Below are 20042 nucleotides of genomic sequence, written 5' to 3' on the forward strand. Positions count from 1 at the left end.
ACAAAAAAAAATTCACAAGGTCTCTCCATTATAAAAAGCAGCGAAACTTGAGCATTGGATCAATAATTAGTCAATAATAATGTGTGACAAGCACCTATTTTTCTTGTATTTCCCTATTTCCCCTCATGAGGAATAATGTCTAAAAGTCGTTATGACTGTAGCACAGAAATGATACGATTATTTTTTTTTATATTTGAACCTTTTCATCCCTTTCATATTGGAGGGACCCGTACGTTCAAATTTTGACGTAGGTGTAGCGTTTGATTGATAATCATTACAGGCTAAGGCTTCCTGAAGATTTGTTTATGGTTTATGGGGGTTTAACGTCCCAAAGCGACTCAGGCTCTGAGGGACGCCGTAGTGAAGGGCTCCGGAAACTTCGACCACCTGGGGTTCTTTAATGGGCACTATCGCACAGTACACGGGCCTCTAGAATTTCGCCTCGATCGAAATTCGACTGCTGCGGCCGGGATCTTCCTGAAGAACTGGTCAGATTATGAAGTAGACAAGAAACTTGTCCCGCCTGTTAAAACTCCTGCACTCTTAATGTGCAGCGTACAGCCGAATATTGTCTGAATGTTCAGCAACGGAAGTAGAGAATGTCGAGGCAAGGAATAAAACGCACAAGACGGTTACGAGTATGCAACGCGAGATGCAGCGATAGCTGGTGTAGTGGTCACGTGATGCGCCGCTGCACTGGCAGGCGGCTGTTCCAAACAGAGCCACCCGTAGTTTTATGCCATCCAGGTTGACCGCGATATAAGGTGAGTTCGTTAATAACCGGTGGGTGCATTTATGACATCCACCCACCGGGCGGATGTCATTAACGCACCCAGCGGTTACGCCGACGGCGACGCGCAAGCCAGGGACAGGCTTCTAACAGCTGTCGCTGTAAACAATCACACATACAATCGTTACAGAGAACCATGGTTCATTTTAGTGTACATTAGATTGCATTTCAGTGAACTGACGTTGCATCTACCGCTGTCAAAATAGTAGTTTGCCGACTGAAGGCTGTAAACGGTCAGATATTTAAAAAAAACAGCATATGCCTGATGTTCTTATGCTAACTCAACAGGCAGCTGCGCAGAACAAGCTGATTAGGCGCAACTAGGCCGGTAGACAAAAATGCTCCTGTGAGAATCAATATTATTTCTTGATTTTTCTTACGCTCTTTCTGAATAACTGAAGCAAATCCACGCCTCGCGTTCCTTCTTCTTCATTGGGTGCAGCAAAGTGGCCGTTGTGATGGCCCAGTATCTTTGGTGCTCGGCTGCTGGGCCCAGGCAATTGGGATCATATCTCAGCCACGGTACCCACGTTTAATTGGTGGAGAAACCCGAATGAAGCCCGTAGACTGTCCGCTATCAATGCACGTAAAGAACACCAATTGGCAAGAATTTATCTAAAATATTGGCTTTGAGGAAATGAATGGCACAGTAACTGCCTCACTTCTCGGTGGACAACCCAACCGCTCCGTGAGGCAAAGTGTGAGTAAAGATAGACACGGCAGTCGTAGAGGAAGGCCCCGAAATAATTTCGACCACCTTGGAATCTATAACGTGTACTGACGTAGCACAGCACATGGGCGTTTTTTTTTTTGCATTTCGCCATTACGGAAGTCGCGGCCGCCGCGGCCGGGTTCGAACCCGGGCACTCCGGTGCAGGCCGAGCACCTAATGTATCATTCCTACGGCGCCTTCATAATCTGCGATTCGTTGATGACATTGCCTTGCTGAGTCATTCAGGAGATGAACTGGAAATCATGATCAATGAGTTTGACAGAGCAGAACGGTGGGTATAAATATTAACATGCAGAAAACGAAAGTAATGTGCAACAGTCTAGCAGGGGAAGAGCCGTTCACAATTGGCAACGAGGTGCTGTAAATGGTAAAGGAATACGTATACGTAGGGCAGGTAGCGACAGCTGATCCGGATCATGAGAGGGAAATAACTAGGAGGATAAGATTGGGGTGGAGCGCATATGGCAGGTTCTCTCTGATCCTGAATTGCAAGAGAAAAAAAAAACAACAGCTGTATTTTATCGGTACTCACTTACGGGCAGAAACTTGGAGGCTAACGTAAAGGGTTCAGCTCAAGTTAAGGACAACGCAGCGAGCTATGGAAAGAAGAATGGCAGGTGTAACGATAAGAGACTGAAAGCGGCCGAGTGGGTGAGGGAATAAACGCATGTTAATGAAATCCTAGTTGAAATCGAAAGGAAGAAATGGGCTTGGCCAGACATTTAATGCGAAGCCAAGATAAGCGTTGGTTCTTAAGGGTAACGGAGTGCATTCCAAGAGAAGGCAAGCGTAGCAAGGGGCGGCAGAAGGTTAGGTGGGCGGATGAGATTAAGAAGTTTGCAGGCATAGGGTAGACGCAGCTGGAAAAGGACAAGGTTAATTGGAGCGACATGGGAGAGGCCTTTGCCCTGCAGTGGGCCTATTCAGGCTGATGATGATGACAACGCCTGTTTTTTTTTTCTTATTCGTACCCTCCTTCGTCCCTTGCACCAGGGCGCAGCTGAGCTGTCTACCGATAAGTAAGGATGCGACTGCGTCTATTTTTTGCTCAAAAAGCAATTTCTTTCTCCAGCACAGCGATACCTGAGGGGGTGGGCAGCAGAGGTGAGGGAGGGGAGCATACTTAAGCCAACCATAAGTAGCGACAGAAAATTAAGAAATATCTACTCTGCAACGCCCCTTTGGGTGGTCCAACATTCGAAACATAGGACACTGCACTTATGAGACTGCGCAGATTGCGAAAGTTCCAAGTGCCATCGGAAAGGATCGTCCAAGGATTTCCGCAACCTATGCTCCCCCTTCGCATACTACTTCAGAAAAGCCTTTGCTCAGTTTTCGTTCGGCGCATTCGAAGCGGAAACTGCTTATAGTAAACAATACATGCGAGGATTGTTCAGTATTGTGAAATAAAAGCCGGAAGGATTTTTTGAACTCTGGAAATTCACTTGGCAAATCAAAATTAATGTCTGCGTGCTTTTTTTCCACTCAGCAATCTGTCTCTGAAACAAATATTTCAATGAAGTACCCTAAATTTTTTCAAGTGGTATTCACTGTACAAAATCATCCTGGCCTCCGTACCTTTTTTTTCTGTAATCTTAAGAGTTAATTTCAGATCCATACATCACAAATCAAAGAGGCTCAAGGGATTATGTGATTTGTTCACTGTCGAAAAAATATCGGCCATTCTTGCATTTCTGCCCCATTCTTTCTAAGACCTTATTCTCATGAACAGGTTCTTGATACCCCTGACGACATTTGGGTGTATTTCTTGACGACTAAGTACTCTGCTGAAATGTGTGATAAAGGACACTGCGACGAAAAAAGCGACACTTGCATCCGCAACAAGAAGACCGGTTTATCATCAAATCACTACAACTTTACGCAGTCAAAGAAAGTGGGCACAGAACTGTAAGTGAATTCACCCTTGGCTTTGTTCGTTCAGATCCAAACTTCGCCAATGGACTGGCGATTTTAAGGAGCTCTAGGGTGCTCTGAAGTCAATCTCACAACCCATCAATAGCAACCGCTCTTGCTATATTCAGGAGATTTCTGTACATCGTTCTCCAGCAAGGAGTTCTCTCAGTCGCTATAAAACAGGAGTCACTAGTTACTTCCCTTCATTGACTCGTAGTGCGAAGGTCGGGTGGGAACACTGAACCGGGGGAGACGTTGTCATGCCGAAAAAGCGAGCCGCTCATAGCGGTCACGTGACGGAAACACAACATGCTTGAGAGCCCTTTGTTTGGCACCGCGATCGGTCGCAGCGTTCGGCGCATTTTAGCTATTCCCATTCAGTTTTTCCTTCGAAGTTCGTCCCTAATATACTCTCATAGCACTCGTTGACAAAAAGTTGCTTGGCAGACATACTGTTGAATTTTCCGCGTACTTGTCTTCCTAGCTTAGTCATAAGTTGTATAGCAAGTGGTTCTACAGTGGTGTGAACTGTGTTGCGTTTCAATGCTCTCTTGTATTGTATGCTCAAAGAAGCTTGTTCATTCATGGTTATATATGCATTTTTTTTCTGTTCACTTTCCCTCCCTGTAATGACCCTCAAATGAGGGTTGACAGTATTCATAAATAAATAAATAAATAAGTATGGTCGTCCCCGGATACGTTCGCCAGCTGAAACTATTACTATGATCGTCGAAATAATTGTACTTTCACCTTGCATAAACATTTTCATACTCTCTGCAGTGGTGAACATCGGCGCTGCATTCGCACACGCCGGAAACGTAGCAGCAGAGATGTACTGTAACAAATGCAGGACTTTTCAATACCTGCGCAGGCCGCAAGTGCAACCATGACGTGGCGGCTGCTGATACGCGCAGCGAAGAAATATTCTGAGACTTCAACGCATACTGGCGAAGCTTGTCGGTGTGCAGCTTCTGCGGCGCTCGAAACGGTTCTCGCGCAACTCTCTGAAACCATGCATGTTGACTGTGCGTCTACGCCTTCGCGCATTGCCTGCATGCCGGCGCCACATTGGGATTTGTTGAATGTACCGACGTCGCCCAGTTCGATCGGCCGCTCTTACTTTTTTTTATAGAGACTGAGAGCATTTCGTATTGGACTGCGATGTCCAGAAATAATCACCCGAAAAGAACAAGAGGTGCTGCTATCGAGGAGATGCGAAATCTGATTTCAAAGTTTCTTCGAGCGCTTTAAAATCACCGATCTATGGCCATAAGTTGATCACATTTATTTGTATTTGTCTTTGTTGAAATTTTCCATGAAATAAATCTCGCACGAGAAAGAATTTATCATGGCTGAGTACGAACTTTCAAATTTCGGTCGATTCAGGTGGGTCACAATGTCATGTACACATGGGCTTAGGGACGAGTGGTTTCATAAGAGACTGAAATGCAACCTTTTCGTGTTCCTCCTTCACATCGGCACGCCGTCAAAAGTCTGGAATATTTTACAGCGATAGCTGTCAAGCGCCCGTCCCAGGCTTGCGCGTCGTCGTCGTCCGGCATCGTCGGCGTAACCGTCGGGTGTGCTAGCACCCACCGCTTGCGCCGGTCAACCTGGGTCGCATAAGCCTACGGGTGGCTCTGCTTGGAACAGCCGCCTGCCAGTGCAGTAATGCATCACGTGACCACTACACCAGTGGTCACGTGACTAAACGCTTCAACGGCTATATCTGAATGTCACGTTTTATAGTCGTAACAGTCCTGTGAGATTTTTTTTTTTCCTCAGGTTTCAGCACTGCCACATTGTACAAAAAAAAAAGACGCGAAACAACGGCTTTCCACTAGCTGCGCAGCCGGTCGTGCTTTATCTTCGCTCTAGCTTGTTTCCTTTTTCAGAGTACACCACGCATACATGGGGACATTTGTCAACGATACACTCCCCACGCACCCGCCGAAGTCGATGCGAGTGACCGAGCATGATGGTAAGAAGTGATTTTTACTTGTAAGGAACACCAATGTCGGGTGAAATTATCTTCATTGCACTCTGAACGCATCCGAGCCGTTTTCTAGCAACATCTTGTCCGCAGATTTGCGCGTCACGGAGCGACTGAATGGTAGCAGCGTGGATATTTTTTATTGAAGTTTAATTACCACGAAAGAACGTAAATTCGGTGGCGGCGCGTGCACAAATGAATCGCCTCCGGCTCAACGACAATTTTCTTTTTGTCGTTCAACTAAAGCATGCACGGATACGCCAGGGAAAGTTGTGTATTATGTATATTAGTATATTATGGTAGCACACGAGCTTTCCACTGCTCAGTACTGCCACATAGTCTAAAAATTATAAATGATTTTCGTTATAAACGCTCATACTTTCATTCATAAAGCTCTTTAGTTTCAGCGACACGCACATTAATTTTACACTATTATATGTGATGGTTTTCCCCTGCGCAGTTAGTTCGTATTTGCGGTATGTATGATGTATATTACATTAAGAATTTTCATGTGTTCTGCATCCAAACTTTATGGTCTGAATTGCATATATCTTTAAATTTCGGAAAATAACTTCTGTTGCTTGGAATAAAAAGTGGTAACAATTGCCTCAGCGCTTATTTTTGCGTGATTTAATTTTTTTTTATGGTTTATCATGTACATTTATGACATCTCTTTTACCTTCCGTTTTAACCCTCTAGCAGTATATTGAGAGGTAGCTTAAGTTTATAAATGAATAAAAAACGTTGGTGTTCTCCTATGTTGTGCATATTTGTTGACGCGATAGCGTACGACGTTTGGTGCGCAATCTGATGTTGAAGCGACTCTTTACCATTTTTTTACAATATTATTTTATTAAGACAACGATGTGCAACATTGGCTTCCCATTCTGAGCAGTTTGGCATTTCTGAACGCAGTGATCATTTTTTCAATTGTTTCATTTAATTAATTGATCAGTAAGTCACTCTATTTTCTTAATTAGCATCATCATGCATTGGCTTCCCATTATAAGTTATTTTACACCTTTAGGACTCCCATTTTTTCTATTTTTTTTCGTTTCTTTAATTAATCAATTAATTACAGTCATTTCAATAACTCATTTCAATCACAGTCATTTCAATAACTCGTCGTCGCTTACCATACACCTATCAATCATCGATTACCAGAACCCCAAATTACACGAGTTTTTTTACGCACTCCCCGGTTATTTCCGACACGCGGTGCACATTACTACTACGCCGACAGCTTTTCGACCGAACGAGCTGTATACGCTATAGCGTAATAAGTTGTGAGATAACTAAATTTCAACGGCCACTGAAGTTGCGGTATGCTAAAGGCAATTTCATTGGTTATAACAACCGCTAACGCAGTCGTACGTCACTGTTTTGGGGTTATTGTGGGCCTGCACTTAGAAGGCGACCGGGTTGCATAAAGGTCATCGGAATTTAAAGGTGCTCTTTTACTTTTTACTAGATGTAGATGAAAGCTCCTCTTTCTATAAGACATTCATGCTCGTTTTTTCACAGGAATTGAGTACCTTTACACGCTGCAATACACGGATCCAGAAACTTTCAACTGCAGCGTGTTTGTTATTAACTCCCTGAACTCCCTGGTTTCACATGGTAAGGCATATACATTAGGTCAAGAAAAAGTATATATTTTTGCTGCTAATATTCGGAAGTTTTGTTGCAGGTAAGGCATAGACGCTTTTGTGTTGAGTATTAAGTTAATTTACGACAACTCATTTTCCGGCTTATCACTTTCGCATGCCCAAAATTTCTGGGCAAGTGCATTTTTTGAGCGAGAAATTTTTTAGCACCGCAGTTTTGTCGCTTTTCTTACGATTGCACCGTAAAAATCAATAAATCCGCAGATGCTCCCACGAAACGCTTGTATTTTTCTGCTATCTATTCACAGAAATGCACCCTATTGGTTTTTTATGCCATTCTTAACTACCCGGTGTGAACGCAAGACAAACTTTAAAAGCAAGATTTTGCTACACATCGGACAGTTAGACCATTCCCATTAATGTGCTCAGAATATTCTCACAATACTCCACAGCCAATACACCCCTTTGCTTTTGTGTGAAAGTTTTAACCGTCGGTGCAAGCGCAAAAGTTTAAAATCAAGATTTCGCTACTCATCCGAAATATATTCTCAAGAATATGTTCATAACAGTATTTTACAGTATTTCACATTTTCCTCACCAATAAAAGTGATGTCTAAGAAAGCTGTAATTGAAAAATATTGAGAGGCAACAATATTATACATTGCTATATTCGACAATGCAGTTGAATTCTTTATTCATTCAGCCTTTAAGCCTCCAGGCCACTCGTGACGTCTCGTCCATCGCAAGCGCGGTTCGTTACTGGCCGGTGCGTTTGTGGTTGACTGCCATAATTTAGCTCCCTTTCCGTGAAGTACAATCGGTGGCCAGCGCTCGTATGCGAACCTGTAACAGAACGCTCTGAAGTGGCTAAAGTTTTCGATAGCTATAGACTCAAATGGTTTCCACAGAGACAGCTGCGCAACATTTTCTTTACTGAAATCCTGTCGGCCTGGTCACCCTTGACTCCAGTGACTTCACATTAGGTATAGCCTTCCCAGTTTCCACAGAGACAGCTGTGCAACATTTTCTTTACTGAAATCCTGTCTATCGCATGAAATCATTGCGTGCGCATCATCCTCGTAATCATCAGCCTATCTGAGTGCACTGCAGGACTAAGGCCTCAGCCTTGTCCGGCTTCATCCGACGACACCTTATCCTAGCAGATTCATAATTTGATTCATCCATCTGAAATTCTTTCGCCCACTGATACGATTGCCTTCCCATGCAATGCGTTTCGCTGCCCTAAATCAGCACTGCCATAAATCAGCAACATGCCATGCCCAGGTCCATTTCTTCTTTATGATTTCAACTATGATACCATCAACTTGCGTTTGTTCCGTAGACTAATCAGCTTCTTCCTTGTCTCTTATATTTAGCTCCATTGTGCACTGCACTGGCCTGAATTTAATTTCAAGCCTTTTCGTGAAATTGCGCTAACCTCTATGCCGAGAGATTGCACATTCTAGCATGGGTCTAAGATGAAGGTAGCCAATCTTGAGTTTGTTTTGACTACTGCACGGTCCGCCTCTTTCTCCCGGCTAGATTCTTCGACGCGGGAACCGCACATGACCTCCTTAGCTGCGTTCGCGGCTTGAGAAGCTGCCGCCATCAGCCGCTTCTCTTCCCGCTGGACAGAAAGCATAGCCTCCCTCGCTACTTTAGGTGTTTTGCATTCTGTGAAGTCAGCCGCTTGGTGTTTTTGTGCTCGGAGGAGCGTTCAGAGCTGCTTTTGTCGCTTCACATGCCATAGCATTCACCCGGTCGTGGCAGCGCCTGCCACTGCAAGGAAGTGATGCATCCCTTAACCCCTGCACCATTGAAGAAAGAGTGGTTTCAGGACTCGCATGAACATATGAATGCAAAGTTGTGAATGAGGAATTCCCCATATAGGGGCATTAACTCAATATGTTATCACATCATATCATTAAGACAAAGCTTATGTGCCGCTCCAAATTTTGCGCGGAGTAGTGTGCGTAAATTATTTTCCGTTGCCAATATATGGTACGTGCTTAATGTGTTGAATCTCTCTAGAGCTAATGCGCAGAAACTGCCTAAATTGTTTTTTCTGCTCCTATGGCGTTTTTCGTACAAATGAACAAGCCGGGTGAATCTAATCTGACGGTGTCGGAAATGCGGGCTGGGCTATCCCGTGTGTTCATTTAACAACTCGTAAGGCGTTTCATTTTTTTAAGAATGTAAAACATCCTTTCTTACGTGAGATTTTGTGACTAAGAATGTGGTGACTGCTACCGGTCTTTGTTAAATCTTCCGACCGCATGCCGACAGTGGTACGTGGTTGTTTAATGGAAGTCATTTCTACCTGTAGATACCTACGAGCTAGGCTTGCAAAGAGTATAAGTTCAGTAACCAGAAAGAAGTTATGTAAGGACACTGCCGACATTCTGCCTTACACCGGAATTCGTACTGACCACACAATTGAAAATGGGCATGAAAATGCGTAAAGATAATGTGCGCTGCAGCAAGAGCAATATCAACCTTCTAGTAAGCAGCTAAAAGGGACTTTGGAGGCTAAACCATCATCATCATAATGCACGGATGTAGGAAAAATATTCGTTCCCTGGGGAGTGCCCTGTTTCACTTGTAGAAAGCCAGACACAATAAAACACATCTTACTGGACTGCTGAAAAGTGCTCTTCTGCAATATCCTTCAAAGGACTTTAAAAAACGCCTTAACGCTGAGCTATTACGGGATCAGGTTTCTCCTGGTCTAAAACAAAGACGGCATCCCCTTTGACGTGATATTACCCATCAGTCGGCACACTTGTTGTGTACTCGACAACATGGCTGCGTCACACATACACCATGCCCAGCTGGCCCCAGAGTCATGCTATGTGGCTCTAGCACAAAACGGGACAAGGGACAAAGAAAGACGCACACAACACAGGCGCTGTGTTGTGTGCGTGTTTCTTTGTCATTTGTCCCGTTTTGCGATACACTCACATACCATGGATCACTGTTACCGACTCTCCCAAGTTTCTACCCTCGTGGCACCACAGTATTTTTCCGACTCAGCGTATGGATGCGCTGAGACATCGAGGCATTTGAAACCGATACCAGAATGGCTATTTCACACAGAACCACGCATGCATTTAAGGCATTTTTTGCATCTGGTCGCCACTTAAGTCCTGCTGTTTTCGTTTGAGAATTTTTAAACTGCATACAGTGTTTTCTGAGTTGCATTAGTTTGTGTTTTTTTTTCACTCCTAAGGTATCAACACAGACAATTTAAAAATGCATTTTATTTGCGCGGTAGAGTCTTCGTCTCCTGCCTGATGGTTTATTGTTCGATACCCTCATACGCGTATTTCTTTTCTTCTATGCGTTCTTTCGCTTTTGTTTTCAGCGTTGAAATTCATGTCACAAAAGTAAAAAAAAACAACCAACCGAACCATTTTTTCCTTCGGGGCGTGTAGTTAAGGCTACGTTAGTCACTTCCTGCCAGCGTCCGTGTTGCTGTCAGGACTCTGCAGTATACTAAAGGCTTTTCGAGAACTTTTTACGGTACGAGGCGGCGCATGCGCGGTCGCGCTGCCGACATTCCGGTACAGCAATGGTAACACGATACACGCTGCTACAACTATAAAAAAAAACGAGAGAGGTGTAGGTACCGCTGACATCCCGCCGACGCTGTCGGTACAGCTTGTAATTGTCCTGTGAGTTCTTAGGCATCGCTTCGGTCGCTCAGAGTGTTCAGGCAATCAAGAGGGAAGGGAAACCAGACACTTCCCTCAGATCTCGTCGCAAAGTTCACAGCAGTTGTTGGGCAATTGTGATGCGCTATCCGGAGCCTAGCCGTAGCGAGCTCGTACACATGCATTGGTCGCTTATATCACCATTGCATTACGTTACCGTTGCATGTTACCGTTGGCGTTATATTGCTGACAAGTTGCATATAACCACATCTACTTTCAGTCGTAGAAACCTGCCAGATGTACATTCGAGACAAGGCTGTCAATGAAGGTCCTTCAGTAAGCTGCCAGACGTTTTTCAAAGTGAACTGCAACAAAACGCACATCCATCAGCCCTACAGCCGCGGATGTAAGCCGTCTACTGATGAAAATGTATTAATTATGAAATAAATAATGTTATTGATTGAAAACACACGGTGGAAGCGTCTGCACTCTTTCGGCGAAGAAAAAAAACGCTCATTATTTTTGCGCAGAAAATGCGGAAGCTGCATTCTCAAGACAACGTACGAGTCCGAAAATGAACTGCTCAGGCGTGTGCAGCTACAGCAACGAGACTTGAGCCGCACCACATTAAATTACGTTTCTTAAAACGGTAGCATCTATATACATGTAAGTGTTTCCTTGCGCGACACAAGGAACACTCACTTACTACGGACGTCAACATCCCTTTTTTAAGAAGAGGGCGCTGCTATTGTGGTCTTGAAAAGAGCCCAACAGAAAGCCTCGTTGTGGTCTGCTATTCTCTTAGAATTATGAATGGTTTTCTATTCTTAAGTGTAAATAAAACTTCTGAAATCAATTTACTCATAGTTTGGCGTCTTTTGCATTCCTGGGATAAACTTGATTGATTCAACTGCTTTAATCGAATAAGGATGGCTTGGTGGCATAATTAACGCGTCCGCGTTATGGCTCCCTTTCCGCAGAAAATCTGTCGTCGGCGTTTCCGGCTTTGTAAGCGAAGAAGCAGGAGGTCCTCCTGCCATTTAGGTCACGTGACATTGTGACGTCATCACAACCTGCTCACCATGGCAGGCGCCAAACAGCCAACCGTATTGTGAACAAACTGCCCACCGTTAAAATAATGGTTGATCGAGAATGTTTGTTTGGCAAAAGCAGCCTCAGTCTCGCAAGCACCACCTGTGGTTGTGTTTGAAGCAGTCACCTGCCAGTGGAGTGGCGCATCACTTAACCGTTGCAAAACTGCGCCAGGAGATGTATAGGGGCTCCCCGTAATCTATTAATGTAAAGTTGAGAATGACCAGTTCCGCATATATGGGCGTATAGGCAAACCTAGGTGAAGTGGTGCGCCATGAAGACCCCAGGCCACTGTATGGATCCATTAAAGCTACAACGTCATACGCTTAAGGCGGAACTTAAGAGTTCCTTCAAGTTTTTTTTTAAGAGAGGGGTAGGGGTAGGAAAGATAGCATGTGGCGGTCGACGACGCTGGGCCACGCAAAAGCCCACAATGCTATAAGGGTGTCTTTGGCGCCATTGGAGCACCGGTACAGGCCTGTAAGTTGCATCCATCCGGAGAGAGGTACTGGGCCGGTATTTGCTTGTAGTTAAGCTGTCGTTTGAGTGCCTGGACAAAAAAAAAAGGCAGCGGTACACCTTTCTTACACTGAATGCTCGAGCGATAGCTATTCTTGCGTCTGTTATGATTTAGCTGTTTTCTTTATCTTTTGGCTTAATTTGTTGCTTGCGGCTTCTGTATGTACTCGGAATAAGTATTCAGCTTGCGAGGTTTAATGTTATATTAAGCTATTCTTGAATCACGGCGATTTTGGCAAACACCATCTTGTGGTTCGTGAAGTAGTTGGGTATGGTTTGCAGCTCGACTAGGGTCATCTTTGCAGGGATCACTTGCGAGGCCAAAATTGGAGGTCATCATCGTATCATGCACATTCAGATTATCGTGGACAAGAAATTAGCCCCCCGTAGCAATTTGCACTTAAATTAATCGTTGGTAGCTCGGGAGCATGAACCTGGGACCTACAAGGCCCAACGCTAGGAGCGCCTTCCATCACCGGGCAGTGGCACATCGCCACTGAGCCAGGTGGGGTATGAGGACTCCCAGAGGTACTTGAATGTAGAGAATGACCAACTGCGCATATATGGGAATTAACCCATTAACGCTATCGCGTCACACCCTCAAGGCAGAGCTTAAGTGTCCCTCCAACTGTTTGCTTCTTAGTAGGACAAAAAGCCAGCCCATTTTAGGTGTTTGTAACATATTAGCAATTTTGAATATTTGGGGAGCTAAGCAGCAAATTCAATGACCTCGTCACCGTTTTACCTTTTTTTTTTGCTATTCCAGTGACAAAAAAGCACCAACGTGCGAAGCGAGAGCGACACACATAATCCGGTGTAACAGAGTAGAGGAATCTATTGAAGAACAATAATGAAGGCTACTGTGGGAATCCTCCTCCCCATGGCGTGTATTCTGGATTTTCATTGATCGCATTTGTGATGATCTGCCACGGTGGTGTCAAACACTGAGTAAATGGGTGCAGATACCCTGGGTATTTGAGTGCCTCATTAGGTGTGTGTAGTCATATTGTGTTCAATAGTGAGAAATTATCGTAATTTTGTCATGTTAGTTATGCTTCAATTATAGTTCATTAATAAATCCACCAGCTTTCTGCATTACAGACTCCGGTTTCAACGACAAGCGGGAAGTTGATAACTTTTGTTTGTTGTTTTGCCCGAGCAGTATCTTTTTTCTTATTGTATAAATCTATCTCGAGTGCACTTGAAATGCTTTTGACGGAAGTCTCCAAATTCAAAACTCTCAGAGATATCTCCTGAGTCAGAACAGACAATTCATACAGCGGATAAAGGTAGCGCATGCTCATTACACGAGCAAAATTTACAGCTAATATATTTATACCAGTGAGGCAAACTACTGAAAAATATTTACAAAAGGGAATTCATTGTCTGCTACATACGAAAACCTCACTAAAGTTCAGAAACTTAAAATAAAACGTACATGTTACAAGAGACCATAATATAATAAAGGCAAATTTTAAACTGCTACACTATCAGGGTTTCGAAGGATTACATTTATTTCGATGGGAACTGAGAGAAGAGTGATAGAAGGCCTGATATTAGGTGTTTTTCAAATCTACATTTATTGCCCGCAAACCTAAGACGGAATTTTGTAGTTAAGCCTTGCTTTTCGCAGAAGTATTACTCTGGATTATATCCCATCTTTAAAATTCTCGTCCGCTAACGTTGCAGGTTTGCGTTCGTGGCGTATGCCAGGTACTGTCCCCATTTGGAGCTTATGTGAAAAACTATCGAAAAACCCTCTTTCCAAGCCACCGAAAAGAGCTTTCCGTCTGTCCTTTCAGCGATAAGTGACTACGAAACGAATATGATGCGAGATTACTTTGAATACGAATAAGTGGAATTCAGTACGGAACGAGCTCCTGTGCGCTCAGACAGCTGCAATCAAATCGGCGTCTCACCTCCTTGATTACGCGCTGAATCTCAACTAAGGTTAAAGCTGAGCATCCCCACCTACATGTCGGTGAGAAAACGCTCTGTGCATGAGTGTGTGTCATGCGGACTTGGTAACGTTTTCTGATGCGGTGACCGCTGACGTCAGCAGTTACATGACCAAGCAGACACAAGCTGGGGACAGCAGTAATAAAATTCAGGGGGGAACTTTGTTGACCTAAAGTGCGGTGAGGCGAAAGCATTTAGCGCGGTGTAGCTGCTTGTGTCACTGATGTGGTGTTAAGATGTTGACTAAGTACACAATTGTTTGTGGACCTTAAATGCTGGAGACACTGGAGGGCGTTTGGAAGGCATCCGTCTGATTAGACGCCTTTCCGCAAACCCTCTCCAGGATCCTAGACAGGGAGAACTACATACACGTTGTCAGGAAGTAGCGTAGCCGTTAGCACGCTTAGCTGCAGACCGGAAGTATGGTGGTTCGAATCCCATCGTGTACAAAGATTTTTTGTAGAGAAAGCTACATTGGACACGAACTAGCAGATTCGCCGTGCTCACACCACGCCACGTGACCAACCACGTGACGAACCACGTGACAACAACTAGTCAGACAACCAGACTAACCTGGACTGGCTATCAAGATTGACCAAGGCTAACTAAGCTATGCCTAAGCTTTCGCTGCGTATATACTGGCATAGCAGAGCTAAGCCACTGCCAATTTTTCTTATCGAGTTGCTGAAGAGCGTGACATTAGACGGACCGGCTCGTGGCCGCGAGTATGAGCCATTAAAGGCTTTCGCCTTAATACTGCCGACAACGGGACAAACAAGGTATGTGGGCGAGTGCATGCGCACGTGTGAACGGGAATGTGTGCGGGTTGTGTGTGCGGTGTTAGTGGTGGCAACGCCCGCAAGGGGCTTCCTCAAGGGAGCATGATGATGATGATGGATTTTTATGGCGCAAGGGCGGCTATGGCCAAAGAGCGCGATGTCACAACGTATTTTTTCTTTTTCTCAAGGTGGGGTCACAGACCCATTTCCCAAGCATTTCACCCTAAATAAGCCGAGCACCAGACCAGGGGAAAGCTTGTACCCATTTTATCACCGGTGGGTACCCGGCGGCACTGGAGATCGAACCCCGCACCTCCCGCATACGAGGCGGATGCTCAACCACTTGGCCACCGCTGCGGTACAAGGGAGCATGATAACTCGAAGACGAGTTGCATGAATGGAGTTGTGCTTGAGGCTCACGCGCTCTTCTCTCCAATTGGCAGACCTTTGCCGAGCTTTCAAGTACAGTTGTTGTAAAACACTGCCGTACATAGGACACAAAGCAAACGGAACATTGAAAAAGCCATATTCTGCATCCAAGCAGCAACATTCGTAGGCGGCAGAATCAGTGGCAGCCAACCTGGTGTGTAGCCGTCACTTTGCAGCAGAAAATATTTTAGGCTTTTTAAGCACCGTTAACAGGTTGTAAACAGATGCGTACGATGTGCATGTGAGCGTTTTAGAGTGGTGTCTTCATCCATGTCAACGACCTGCGCTGCTGCAGGAGCATTAAACCTTGCTTGCCGTTTGAGATAATAGCAATAAAACACCTTCAGCAAAGCCTTCAGCGGATGCAAGGACAAGCATTCAGGTGAATGCTCCGTTGACTCGGCGAGGGAGAGCTGAGCGGCTCTTCGCGACATGAAGCTCTATGTCGTTATCACGCCTCAAGTGATCAATTTAGGGTTCTGATATGTCCTTTGAAGCTTTGGCCAAACCATAGCGTCGTCTTTCCACTCCTTTACAACGATATCAACCGAAACACAGCCTGTCGGAACCGAACCATCAGACGCAGCAGCCGTCGCGACGAAACGCGCACCAAGCAGTCAGGAGGCGTGTAATGGCGGCGTGATAAAAAATGGCAGCCCCCATGATACGCCACTGTAAAGCGTCTAAAGCGTTACAAAACATCTTCAAATGGTGAAATTTCGGTGTCCAAGACGCGCACCGAGCGAGCGTCTTCACGTAACAAGCAATGCCCACCTCTCAATAAACAGCAGTCGATGGTCCAGACAGGCGATAACATAGATAACAAAAAAAATGAACATAACCCACCTCAGTACGTGATTGTGCGTTCCCGGAAGCTCAGCCGGTGCTGACGCGTAGTTCCATTTCGGCCGTCATTCACGGGCGAAGCGATATGGCTGGCAGCGAATCTACCTTGCAACACAAAAAGCCAGTAGACAACTCGCGAGGAGCGGCTTATCATCACGGGTTTCGCACCGACTGCCTTTCCGCCTGCTAGGAAAGACATAGCGGCACAGGCACAAGCGGCATTAGTCGAGCACCTGATGGCTTCCGCTGCTTATAACGCTGCTTGCAATCGGGTATAGGTAGTTCTTCGCTGCGCACATAATTTGTTCTGCACACACAGCTCTGCTTTGAGTGGTTTTGGGGACAAAATGAATAAAATAGTCGTGTACACTTGCCGTATGTGGACGATTAAGTTGGATTTCGATGAAAACGTAATCCACAAGAGAACACGCCCGACGACAGCGACACATCCGTGCACACAGTTGTTTGCAGCCCGAATGATTTTCCGCCGTCTCGAGGTAAAATGGGTAAAACGTGAAACAGAAACCCATTTCACGGTCGTATATTTACCGCTCGCATCTTGCCATGTGTAGCTTGGTCTGGCACCGAAGACCACCGAGGGCAATTGGTTTATAAGCTTAAATTCTCTACTCGGGCTTTAAAGCCTTATTGTTATCGTGAAAACAAAACCGAAACCTTAATGCTTTGTCCATACACGCCGCATCTCCCACCAAATAGTATGTGGCACACTTTTCGAATAATAATTAAAATTTTTCCTGGCATAGCATCTCTTTGTGTGTTTTCGTGTTTAAAAAAAACTGGTATGGGTCAAATAAGCGCGTCATCGGCTCCGAAACATCAGGTGTGTGCGGAGGAACGAAAAAATATTGCCTTTTGTGATTGTTGCCTCGCAGCACTTTTTCACGTGAATGCAAACTGCAAGGATATAAATGGCAGACGTTATTCGCGCAGAGGGCAATGCTCATCGAGACTGTATTAATGGTGCCTTTACGAGATGGGCACATCCTTGAATTCTCACACCCGTCTTTCCCCCTTTATTTCCAGAACGTTGTAAAGACAAATATAGAATCACTGATGAAATGCTTCTGAATTAAGCTCGTTGGACAGTAACGATCGAAAGACGGAATGGAATTGCCTCGAACGATTCCTTCAAGTGAGAGCGTGTTCACTTGATGTATCACAATTTGCGGGCACACCTTACTTCAATAATGGCTGCCTTTCCCCGCTTCACTCGTTATCATTAATTATTATTGAATTGTATTCACAATATACGTCACGGTATGACGAAAATGAGCTTTTCAAGGCTTCCAAAAACAACATACAGGAGGGTGTTGCATTGTCTTCACACAATATTTTTTTTAATTCCCAAAGAGCGAAGCAGGTGGAGGACTTTAGCCATAGTAGCATAGCTTTAGACTAAACTATCTATAGACTATAAGGCTCTTATAGAGTAGTTTATAGGTGATCTATAAATTGTCTATAGACGAAAAGAAATTAAGGCTGATATAGACATAGGCTGCAGTCTATAGACTGTCTATAGAAAAAAAAATTAACGCTGTTATAGACTTATGCTACAGATAGTCTATAGACCCTATATAGACAATAGAATATAGACTAAACTATCTATAGACTATAAGGCTCTTATAGAGTAGTTTATAGGTGATCTATAAATTGTCTATAGACGAAAAGAAATTAAGGCTGATATAGACATAGGCTGCAGTCTATAGACTGTCTATAGAAAAAAAAATTAACGCTGTTATAGACTTATGCTACAGATAGTCTATAGACCCTATATAGACAATAGAATATAGACTATCTACAGAAGAAAGAAAATTAAGGCGCTTATTGGCTTTAGTCTATGATAGTCTATAGGCAAAAGAAAATTAAGGCTCCTATAGACTGCAATGTATAGGTGGTCTATAGAGTGTCTATAGACAGAAAAGTGTAAAGGGTGGCTATAGTCTATAAGAGTCAACAGAAACTCTATAGACCACTTTATGACAACACCACGATATGTGAGATTGTGATGCGTTATTTCCTTCCCTCGAAACCAATTTTCAATTTTTGCAATCAATGGCAGGATGCCTTTTTACTTACGGGAACAATTGTTCTTTAACAAGATTGAGTTGCTAGTGTCGACAACATACGTGCGTACAGTACACTGTCCATCTAGACACTCCCTGCTTCGTCTTCCTCTCTCCCTCCCAAGGGTTATTTGCAGCCCTCCTCGCCAGGGTTCTCAGACGACTACTCTCTTTCCGCCACGCGTGTTTGCCGAGCATTGCGTGGCGGAGGCATGCAAACAACCATGGGGTCATTTGAGTGAGTGATCATCATGAATGTTTCCTTACATGGTAACCGACTGCGAACGAATCATATGTTTCATTTCTATGTCTGAGCAGAGGAATTTTCATTGAATCCTTGACTACATCGAAAACCATGCATGTCTTCGACCGCGAGGTGCTTCAAGCTTCAGTGAAGATTTAACACGACATGTTTTGTATGCTTGGTTCACCATACTTTTCTTTACGCTGCTGAAATCGGGAGTACCTCTGCGCAGGTATACTGACTTCCAAAGCGCCCTATTACGTCCGTGCAGCTTGTCGCTTTTAGATGCTCATGTATTATCATGACTTTTCAATTTTAACTATATGGTGCAAATTGTATTTTCGTAATTATTTAATAGACGTAATTTTAGCATTTCTACAATGTATGGGCGCGCAGCAACGAAATTCTGGAAGTTGATCATTTTGCCCATGTTCTACATCATGACCATTTTATGGTGCCTTCATGTACAAATCGATCTCGAGTACTCCAGAAATTATTAATTAGAGAACACAAAGTTCAGCACTCTCAGAGATACCTCCAGAGGTAAAACAGGAGCGTTTAAAGTGCAATGCATAAAGCAAACAAATGTGGCTCATAATACAAGAGCGCAAGCTACAATTCTTTGTGTGTCAGTGAAGCAAACTATCGAAAAGGCTTTACGTAACTTTACGTTGTAGGTAAGTAAATTTTCCCTCTAGTGTTGACAAGTGCAATTTCTTGCGCACGATATTCGTACAGAGGACTCGAAGCATTAAGGACATTGAACAAGCGATGCTCAGAAGCAAAGCTGCAATATTCGTAGGCAGCAGAATAAGTAAGAATCGGGCTGCTGTGAAGCCCTGGCTCTCATTGTCACTTCTTTCACTTCCAGAAGACGAAGAACGCGGAAGCTATAGGGAAGTTGCGCTAAAGTTTGCGGTGCCGATTGCAGCGCCATAACACACTGCCTAGCGAGAAGAGCAAACAGTTTTGGGTAGTACTCTTAGTACTTTTCCGCACCACCTTCAGGCGCTTATTGGCGTGAGCCTCCGCGCTCTGTTGAAGGCGCACGTGCCGTGCGTCAGCTATCTGGGCTACGCCGAGAGAAGCTAGGCAATGAATGCTGTCAGCCAAACGCGGGTGTCTAATCGCGCAGAATGTGTTCTCGCGTTTGCAGGAGCCCAAGCGGCTGAAAAAGCAGTTTTGAGTCACCGAATGGAATAATTGCAGGGCCACCTTGGCAGCGCAGGTTCCTTATATAATCTTGTGACAATGGAAATAATTAATGCAGGTCTACCCCTTTGGGCGGATGCAACTCAAGAAAGAAACGGCCTAGCCAATGGTTGCGACATACTGACATGACCTCGCGATCAGTCGTCTTGCACAGAGGTTTACCTCGGCATCATAACAGTGTAAGCCGA

This window comes from Amblyomma americanum, chromosome 9 (genome assembly GCF_052857255.1).
Source record: "Amblyomma americanum isolate KBUSLIRL-KWMA chromosome 9, ASM5285725v1, whole genome shotgun sequence".
Taxonomy (NCBI): Eukaryota; Metazoa; Arthropoda; class Arachnida; order Ixodida; family Ixodidae; genus Amblyomma; species Amblyomma americanum.